This window comes from Mastomys coucha, unplaced genomic scaffold, assembly GCF_008632895.1.
Source record: "Mastomys coucha isolate ucsf_1 unplaced genomic scaffold, UCSF_Mcou_1 pScaffold11, whole genome shotgun sequence".
NCBI lineage: Eukaryota > Metazoa > Chordata > Mammalia > Rodentia > Muridae > Mastomys > Mastomys coucha.
Genome location: NW_022196893.1, coordinates 24,166,234 through 24,176,846, shown reverse-complemented (window position 1 = coordinate 24,176,846; position 10,613 = coordinate 24,166,234).

Sequence of the window (10,613 nt, the reverse complement as noted above, 5' to 3'; positions counted from 1 at the left end):
GAGAGAGAGAGAGAGAGAGAGGAGAGAGAGAGAGAGAGAGAGAGAGAGAGAGCCCTCATGACAGAGCTGTAAGCACTCCTAACCACTGAAACTACCTTTTCAGCCTCTCTATTAAGGATTTTTAAGAGCAGGTAGCCGGGCTGGAAAGATGGCTCAGTGGTTAAGAGCACTGACTGCTCTTCCGAAGGTCCTGAGTTCAAATTCCAGCAACCACATGGAGGCTCACAACCATCCTTAATGAGATCTGATGCCCTCTTCTGGGGTGTCTGAAGACAGCTAGAGTGTACTTATAATAAATATAAGAAATCTTTGAGCTGGAGCGTGTGGGGCTAGAGAGAAGAAAAAGTGTCTGAAGACAGCTACATAAATACAAAAATAAACCCCTACATATAAAAAATAAATCTAAAAAGCAGACAGCCATATGAGAAATTGAAATATTTACCTGACTTGGTAGAAGTTTTTTTTTTTTAAAGATTTATTATTATATGTAAGTACACTATAGCTGTCTTCAGACACACCAGAAGAGGGCATCAGATCTCATTACAGATGGTTGTGAGCCACCATGTGGCTGCTGGGAATTAAACTCAGGACCTCTGGAAGAGCAGTCAGTGCTCTTTATGCTGAGCCATCTCTCCGGCCCGACTTGGTAGAAATTTTATGTCATCAAAATTTTAAGCTAATCAGCCAAATGCTCAATGGTCTATCTGATACTGCTAAACCTTTTAGAGTTTGTGTGCATACACAAACACTCCATCTCTCGTTTTTGTGGTGTGATTAGGATAAGTGAAATCTCTTCCCGTAGCTACTCTGTTTCCTTTTTAATCAGAACCTCTATTACTAGAATTCCTTTATGAATGCAATGCTATATTGCTAGGCCCAGGTCATAAAATACACTCCCCAGCAGCTATTGCCTGTCAGCATCTCAGCTAGGGGTGGAGCCTTGGGGATCCTTACCCTTCCAGGTGGGCCCCCCAACCCCATAGGGCTTCTCTGTGTAGCCCTGTCTGGAACTCACTCTGTAGACCAGGCTGGCCCCCAACTCAGAAGTCCGCCTGCCTCTGCCTCCCAAGTACTGGGATTAAAGGCGTATACTACTACTGCCCAGCCTACGTGGAAATTTTTAACTGGCTTGATCTTGTGGAAGTCTTGTGCAGGTACTGCTGCTGTGATTTCAGGACCACAACATGTTATGCCTAGAAGATAGATTTCACAGCACACTTCCCTACACTCCAGCTCTTACATACTCTACCTGTTCTTCTGCAGCATTCCCTGGGCCTTGGTGTGTGTATGTGTGTGTGTGTGTGTGTGGTGTGATAGAGTCACCCCATCTTCAGCTTAACACTCACAGCTAGCTATTTAGGAACCTTGAACAATAGCAAGTCCCTGTATTGATCACCGCCCATGCAATAAGATGAATCCCGAACCAAGGCTAGGAGTAGCATAAACCTGTGGATATAAACACATATTTAGGAGAGTCGTACTTCTTGACTGTCTTACTTTTCTGTTGCTGTGTTAAAACACAATGGGTAAGGCAACTTATAAGAGAGAGCGTTTAATTTGAGGACCCAGTTCCAGAGGGTAGCAGACGGGCATGGTGCTGGAGCAGTAGCTGAGAGCTCCTAAGCATCTGATCCAGAAGCAGGAGGCAAAAGGACATACTGGGAATGGCAGGGCTTTTGGAACATCAAAAGGCTGACCACAGTGGTACTCCTCCAGCAAAGCCACACTTCCTAATCCTTCCCAAACAGTTCCAGTAACTGGGAACCAAACATACGTACATGAGCCTATGGGGGCCATTCTCATTCAGACTATCACAGTGGCCAATAGAAAGTTTGCTCTAGGGCCTATGACCTTTCTAACTGGGTTTTGACCACGCTTACAGTATGAGGCATGAATACCCTGCTGTAAAGCAGACCCCAAATCCAGTCAAGAGAGTAGCTGGTTCCCCTCATAAAGTCGTGCCACTCTTGTTCCACTGGCACATCTTGCCTGATGGATCAGGATTAAAGCATGCAGGGCAGCACTGAATGAAATCATTTATTTTTTTTTTTCACCCAGAATCATGCAATGCACCTTTCACCACCGTGAAAGCTAGCTGGTGAGGAGAGAGCATCCGAGTCATTTCAGGACGGACTTTACTGTGTTCTGAAACCAAACTCTGTGATGTCTTCAAGACTAAGGTCTTAACCATGTGTCGTTATGGACAGCCAAGCCAAGAGCAGTGACAATAAGCACTGGGTTGTGCAGATATTTCAGGGACCTCCTGACCAGTAACTTGTGGAATACACTATGTCTCGGAGCTTGTTTCACTAGTGTGGGTGGGAGACTTCTGTTCAAACTTATTAGAAATTATGTGTGTATATGTGTGTGTGTGTGTATGCTTACAAATGACATTCATCAGGCTTCTTCATACAACCTTAGGCTTGGTTAATCTACTCCCTATCCCCATTTCCCTCGCCCCATTATCTCCATCCATCCATAAACCCTTAGATCCCAGTATCCTCCAGGCTTGTTCTGCAAATCACATGTGTTCTACTATTTCTTTTTCTTATATATTTTGTTTGGATCTCAAGATCATCAATTCCCAAGGAGCTTCTTCGTGCACACTTCATTTGGATGAAGCCTCTTTCTGGCCTCTTGTTTCTCAGTCCCCCCTTACTCTGACCGGTTTGAGCCTTTCTTTCCCCAGTATTTCCTCTTTTTACTTCCATTCATTTCATCCCCCACCAATGGTCCATTTCTAGTTTCCTGTCTTCTACATAAAGGTGACATCCACATATTCAAGAGGATATGTAGCATTTGTCTTTGTGGCTGTCCCTATAGCAGCTAGGAAATGGAACCAACCTAGATGTCCAACTGATGGGTGGATAAGAAAATGTGCTATGTGTATACAACAGAATAATGCCCAACTGTAAAGAATTACATTGGTGGGTAAATTAATGGAGCTGAGAAAAACTATACTAGCTGTCTTAATTACCTAAGAGGACTCTAGACTCTTAACCTGGATATAGCTGAGAAGAATCAACACGGTGAATTCTACTAACTACTTTCATATTTAACCTTTCCACAGTTTGCCACCTTGGGATAGCACCTTTCAGTTTATCATGCTTACACCATAACAGCTCTTGCCTTTCTGCCTACTTGTGTCTATATTCCTCTTCTATGAAGCCCTCCATATACATGAAAAGTGAGAATTGCAACAAAATTTGCCTTTTCCCCCAGGACTTGTCTTTTGCCAGTTGGTTGGCAGGGCCTAGGAGGGTAGGGGAAGAGTGTTCCTCAGTGTTGGAGTACACACCAGAAGGGTAAGAGGGTGGGGACCTATTACAGGGAGAGGACTGAGGAGAGCCTGAGGGAGGCTCTAGAAGTAGTGAGCCGGAGAATCACAAAAGCTCTAGTCCCGAAAAGCTGCTGTGGGTGGACAGTTTGGTGTAGGCTTAGACTTTTCAAAACCCATGTTTAATAAGGGTTTTCAAATGCTCCAAACTCTATTCTAGCCTACTATCAGAAGGTGGAAGAGAACAGATGGTAAATTGGACAAGGGGATGAGAACCATAGAAGTAGTCACTACATTCAAACATCTACAACCGGTCAATGTGGATGAGAACTAACCTGCTGAATGTCAAAGTTGCTGAACAGCCAAAACCAAAAACCAAAAACCAAAAACCAAAACCGTAGTTCCTTGGGGGAATTCCAGTCTCCATTTGTCAGGACACCAACAGTTCATTTCAGTAGTGTCAGGATAGCAAACACGAATCAACAGTGCTGGCACATCCTAGCAGAAACAGCCAGGCCTCTGCTGATTCAGCAGGAGTCAGCAGGAGCAACCAGGACAAGCAGGGACACCAGACGTTCTCCGCTGAAGTGGAAACTAGCAGTTTCTTGGGAAAGTCAGTTATGTCAAATGGTGTTTAGCTGAAGCAGACACCGGAGAGAGGATGTTCTGCTAAAGCAAGCATGTGAAAGGACACATGATGAAGGATTCTTCTCGAACAACACACATTTCTTGGTTCGTCTTACATTTCATTGCTGAGCTCTGTTTGTTGTGACTCCATAGAGAGAAAAACGCACCAAAAAACTTCTGGTAGCTTCTTGGCCACTTCCTCAGACTCTGGCCGATTGGCAGAGTGGTGTCAGCTGACACAGACTCAGGTGGTGAGGCAATGTGGGGAGGTCATGTGACGTTTGGAGGGCATATAAATAGGACCCAATGGACAATGATGACAGGCTTGCACAGCTAGCTTTGCAATGCTCTTGGTCTCATGTCTTTGGTGATCTTTACTCCACTGAGAGAGGCACAGCAGAGAACTTCTGATGTCCCTGCTGGTACTGGTCACTCCTGCTGACTTGTGCCTATTTGATGGAGGTCTGGCTGTTTCTGCCTGGCTTTGTCACTTCCATTTCTGCTGATTCCTGTTTGCTATCCTGATGCTACTGAACTGGACTGCTTGTATATTTGTGAAGACTTTGTGAGTGGGTTGAGCTGTCTCTGCTCATTTTCTGACAGTACTGATCGAGTGACTCCAAAGGACAATTTCTAAACAGATCCACTTCCCCTGTATCCTAATAACCTTTCTTTCCCACTGCCTCTGGTGGGTGGTAGGCTAGAAGGGAGGTTAAAGCATTTGAGAACCCTTATTAAAGGTTATGAAAAATCAAAGCTTACACTGTGCCTCTCTCAACAAAGCAAACATCAGTGAAGACAAGAGACCAATTGAAGTGTTGCAAAGCTAGCTATGCAAGCACTCTGTCACAGTTGAGTCCTGTTTATACTCTCTCCAAAATGTCCCTCCATGGGTCTTGCCTCAGCAAAACACCACGTGAGTCTGCATCCTATGACACTACCAGAAACTTCCACTTCGGTTTGCAAGCTACTGGGAAACATGAGAAGCCCCACTAAACTCCAGCCGGAAAGTAGAAGCTTGTGACAAAGCCTTGGGATACTGCTGTCTGTGCCTTGATGCCTCCTGGAAATGTGGCATTCAGAAGGGATTGAAGCACAAGTGCTGGGTGTGGAATGCAAAGCTAGGACAGCATGAAACCTGAAGGCCATTCTGTCTCTGGTCATCACTAGCTGACTGAAAATTCCTTCCTAGAGTATGGGTAGAGTAGCTTAGCAAGTTGGAGAGAGAGAGAGTGAGGGAGGGAGGGACAAGGAGAGGAGAGACAGAGAGATCTGTAGACTTGAAGATGCTGGACATTATCAGTGTGAGTTTTTTTTTTTTTATGTAATTCTTTTGCTCCATCATCTCATATTTAGAAGCAGTGTTTGAGGGATCTGTCGGTTTGCTTGATTATTTAGTATCAGTGCTGGGGGCTCCCTTACTCTGCTGTGCTTCTTGTGATGATCTAAAGCAATGGAAGACAGGAGGGCAGCCTCCTGGAGTTGCTGAGTTGTGACTTACACACACAATTCCAGAACTTGTAGTAAACTCTTATTTAAATTTACTGTATTTGGGGCTCAAGAGATGGCTCAGTGGATAAAAGAGCTTGCCATCCAAGCTTGATGACTTAATGTTCAGATCTTCAGAACCCAGTATCACTGAATGCAGCATTGCAAGAATCTGTGATGCAAGCTTGCCCCTGTGGGGAACTGGGATGTAGAGATAGGAGAATCTCTAGAGCAGTGGTTCTCAAGGTGGGGTTGAGAGACCCCTTGGAGGGACAAATGACTCTTTCACAGGGGTCAACTAAGACCATCGGAAAACAGATAATCATATTACAATTCGTAACAGTAACAAAAAAAAAGTAGCAACGGAAATAACTTCACGGTTGGGTGAGTTACATGTGAGTAACTAACTGTATGAAAAGGTCACAACATTAGGAAGGCTGAGAAACACTGCCCTAGAGACTTGTGGTCCGGGCAGCCTGGCTTACTCAGTGGTGAAGAGAGCCTGTCTCAGGGTGGGAAGGTGAATGCCACCTGAAGGTTGTCCTGTGACCTCTACATATGCCATGCATGTCTAATCCCACGAGTAAGAACAAACATCCATATACTCACTCATTTGTCTCACCCATAAAACACTCTTTCTGAAGTACTACTCCTAACTTCAGAGGGAAGACGGTTCCTCTGGGGAGGGGGTGACAGTGCAGCAGCACTCTTGTGACCATCACCATCAAGGACCTCAGCACAAGGACACCAGGAGACCAAAGCAGTAGAGAGCTGACACCTTGTTCCTAGCTGTCCGTGAAGCAGCTTACTGAGGACTGCTTAGATACGCTTGGAGGATGGTTAAGGGAGAATGATGTTCAAACTGGAAGGCCAGAAGATGGATGTAAGGCTGGGGATGGAAGCTTACTTCAGATGGTGACTGAAGATGCATCGCTCTGTATCCTACTTGACAGTACTTGTATTTTGCTTAGCATTGTTGTGTTTTAGTAAGCACGGACCATACTTCGCCATATATAACCCACATGTGGAATATTGAACTTCATCACAGCAGTGCTGACATTCGAGAACCACAGTGTATCCAACAAGCCTGGGAGGGTGGGAGGAACTGAGGCGCAGGGCCAGATCAGCCGCAGCACTAGCCCTAGACAGTTGGAAATGGTGCAGTGATGAACTGGCAATAGCAGTGCCCGGTGCACACAAATACCCGTATTGCAAACCAGAGAAGATGTAGGAAGGTGACATCAAACTATCAGGAGCTGCATAAATGCTCCATGCAGAATTACCTAGGGAGTATAGCTCAAGTTGGCTTTGTTGTGTTTGACAAGAACCTTTGAAAGAGTGGGAGTGTGTCAGGGTGATTGGGGCTCCTGGAATGGGGTGCTAAGCATAATAAGTGTTTGCAAATAGGGGTAAAAGAACAGCACAAGGTTTTGGAATGGCCTGGTGCTCACAGCAGTGGACAGCCATTACCCTTTCCTAACCTGAAGTAGAGAGGGTTCCAGGTTCTAGACAACATCATCCAGAAGCAAGGAGGGCCCCAGCAGGGAGCCCATGCTGGCGTCCTTGCTGGCCTATCTCAGACCTCACAGCTGGAGAGGAATTTGGTGGAGGGTGGAGCTGGATAGGGGGTACTAGGAAGCTACCCAGCACAAGTACTGTCTATACGGGTGTGCCCAGAGCTAGATAGTGTGTGCTTGGTGCGTCTATTGTGAGTGTTAGAGCACTTTTGTGTGGATATTTAAAAAATGAATGATGGATATCGGGAACTGAACCCAGGACCTCTGCAAGAGCAGCTTGCACATGACCTCTGAGCCATCTCTCCAGCCCACTGAAGGGTGTCATGGTCTAGTAGAGCAGAGCTGGCAGTAGTGTCCAATGGGTGCAGTTATGCTGCCCAATGGGTGCGGGTAGTGGTGCCCAATGGGTGCGGGTAGTGGTGCCCAATGGATATGGGTAGTGGTGCCTAATGGATATGGGTAGTGGTGCCCAATGGGTACAGGTAGTGGTACCCAATGGATATGGGTAGTGCTTCCCAATGGGTACAGGTAGTGGTGCCCAATGGGTGCGGGTAGTGGTGCCCAATGGGTACAGGTAACGGTGCCCAATGGATTGTGGGTAGTGCTGCCCAATGGGTATGGATAGTAGTGCCCAATGGGTGTGAGCCTTCAGTTCTATCAGCTGAGAAGAGCACTGGGGATTGTCAGAAAGACAGCGTAACTGTGTTTAACTCAGCAATGTTTAAGATGGAGCCAGCTGTCCCAGTGCACTGGCACACGCCTGCCTTCCAGCCCTCAGAAGGCAGGGCAGTGGGATCATGGAGCTTGTGTAGACTATATTGTGAGACCCTGTTCCCCAAAAGCCCAATATACAATATACAGCCACAAGAGACAATAAAAAAAGAATGAGATGCTAACATTTACATTTGGTGTACTTTGCTTTTAGCTTCCCAATCCAGAATCCAGCTGGAGGAGGGGATCTCTTCTGCCACTGTGTCCCCATAAGGTACTTTAAAAATTAAGTGCCATCGCACCAGATTAGGTGAAAACCTCCAGGAGTGTGGAAGAACGGGTACCGACCGAACACAGTCGTGGTCTTGAAAGTGCTTCCTTCCGTCAGTGTGGAGCAGGGGTAGCCAGGGAGTGAAAATAGTGGGGAGCCTTGGATGGGTGAGGCAGTATGATCCTAGTTGCGTATTTCTATGTTCACTTCTTCCTGTGTCCAGATTAAGGACATAATGATAGGGTACCAATTGTGCATTCTAAGTCTAGGATAAAACCCCCAATTGTAAACGAAGAATTCTCAAGGAGGATAGATGCACGGACAGTGGCACCCCAGGGGGGTGGCAAGGATCTTGCAGGAGTACCCTTCCCTAGATAAGCGCTGCCTAATTAAGAATAATTGAATTGTAGCTCCCGCTCATGAAGCTGGTATCATTTGTCTTGTTGATAGTAACTCTGGAACACACCCACAGTCGAATTAATTAACTGGCAGTTATCAGAAGAAGAAGATCAGCTTGTGAGAAGAGCTGGTGGAGCTGATATCATCTCTGAGTGACACCCTTGCTGCTGTGTGATATGCCTTTGAGCAAGCGATTGACCCACACTGACCCCACCCTGTGTCCAATGTATTGGCGTCAATCCTATTTTGATCTTGTAGAAGCAAAAGGGACACCTTACCCTGCCCCTGTATGACCCAGCACATCACTTATGACAACCAGAGGAAACCAAAAGTAACAAGGTCTTCCGGACTGGCCCTTCCAGCAGTAAACCTCAAATTGTTTTCTGTGGACCATATTCCACCTTCTAATTGTCACACTGTGACAGTATGCTGTAACCCTCGTGAACATCTCCATCTGTGTGAGGAAGCTGCCTGCTGTCCTTTCTGGACAGGTGAACATCAGTTTGGAAATCTGGGTTCGTTTGCAGCTTTTATGTTTAAGTTTATGTGTTTGGTTAGACAGGGTTTCTCTGTGTAGCCCTGGGTGTCCTGGAACTCACTGTAGACCAGGCTGGCCTTGAACTCAGAAATCCGCCTGCCTCTGCCTCCCAAGTGCTGGGATTAAAGGCATGCACCACCACCGCCCGGCTACGTATGATACTCTTGAAATAGGATTATTTCTTTTCTAAATGCTTCTCTCTCTGAGCCTTACTTTGACCATCATTTCAAAAACAACTGCGAAAAACCCTAGTGTTTTCTTATTGCCTCTGTAACGTGGTCCAGCTTCCTTTGGCTGATAGGTCGCAGTCTCTGAAGCCTGACCTTTGACTCTTTCAGGTGCGTAGGTACCTGCCTAGGAAGCCCCTTCCAGCAGCACAGGGCTTTCCTGGCTCCTGCCATGGTCCGTGCTGTACACTCGGCACTTCCCCATTGGCTGTGTGGTGTGTCGTGCATGGCCACTGTCAGCTGGACTTCCTCAACTCCCCAAGCAGCTTGTACACTTCAGTCTGCGAACAGAGTTGGTTTTCCATTGCAGACCTAGTAATCAACCTGGCTGTTGGAGCTGGGGTATAGTGTAGTTCCGATGTGGACAGGTACACAGCTGCATTATAAAGATGCAGAATAAGTTGAGGATGTAAGCTTGTTTCTTTTGTTGTTGCTTTGTTTTGGCTTTGTTTATGCTTTCTTGTTTGTTTTATTTTGAGACAGGATTTTTTTTTTAAAGTTTTATTTATTGTTATATGTAAGTACATTGTCTTCAGACGCACCAGAAGAGGGCGTCAGATCTCATTACAGATGGTTGTGAGCCACCATGTGGTTGCTGGAATTTGAACTCAGGACCTTCGAAAGAGCAGTCAGTGCTCTTAACTGCTGAGCCATCTTTCCAGCACCCAAGAAAGGATTTTTCTATGTAGCCCTGGCTGTACTGGAACTCACTCTTTAGACCAAACTGGCCTGGAACACAGAGATCTACCTGCTTCTGTCTCCCAAGTGCCAGAATTAAAGGTGTGTGCCACCACCACCCTCCTGACACAAGCTGGTTCTTAATAGTTCTATTCTAAATCCCATATTCTGCCCTCCAAACAATACCTTGGACGGGTCTCATCATTCTCTCTTACTAGTTCAGTCTAGAACAGTTAAAAGCTTTAGCCTCATACTGGACGAAAATTCTTCCTCAGTGCCAGTAGGGCTTGCTTGTTTCTCTCCTGTCCTCTTCAAACACAGGAAGACATGGGGAAAAAAGGACAAGCCCTGTCTCTGGTCCTCTCCGGGTGAGACTGCAGTTTGGTTGGCTTCCGTGGTGAAGCCGATGCAGTTCTCCACCAGAGGGCACCTGCTGCCTGGCTCTGCAATCCTCAGCACCAAGGTCTCTGCCTGGGAATTCTCCAGGCCACACTCCTCACCCTCTTGCTGCAGGCTGGTTTCCCTTGCCTACACCTGACTGGCTGCTCTTACAAAGCAAGCCAGGCATTTTCTGAGGCTCCACTGCATTCAGGAAAGTCATACTGCACAGGGCGTAATGTGCCGGCACAGACTCCCTCAGGGTACCCGTCTCTGTGCTTGTCCTATCTGAAACTCAGGCTATAATCCGATCTCTGCTGTGCTGTATCTAGTGAGCAGAAACCTAACCTGGCTATCCACTAGTGATGCTTAGAGGGAATTCTGGGGAAGTGGCTGGGGTCAAATGACCTAGAAGTCAGACTCAGCTGGGCAGTGGTGGCGCACGCCTTTAATCCCAGCACTTGGGAGGCAGAGGCAGGTGGATTTCTGAGTTTGAGGTCAG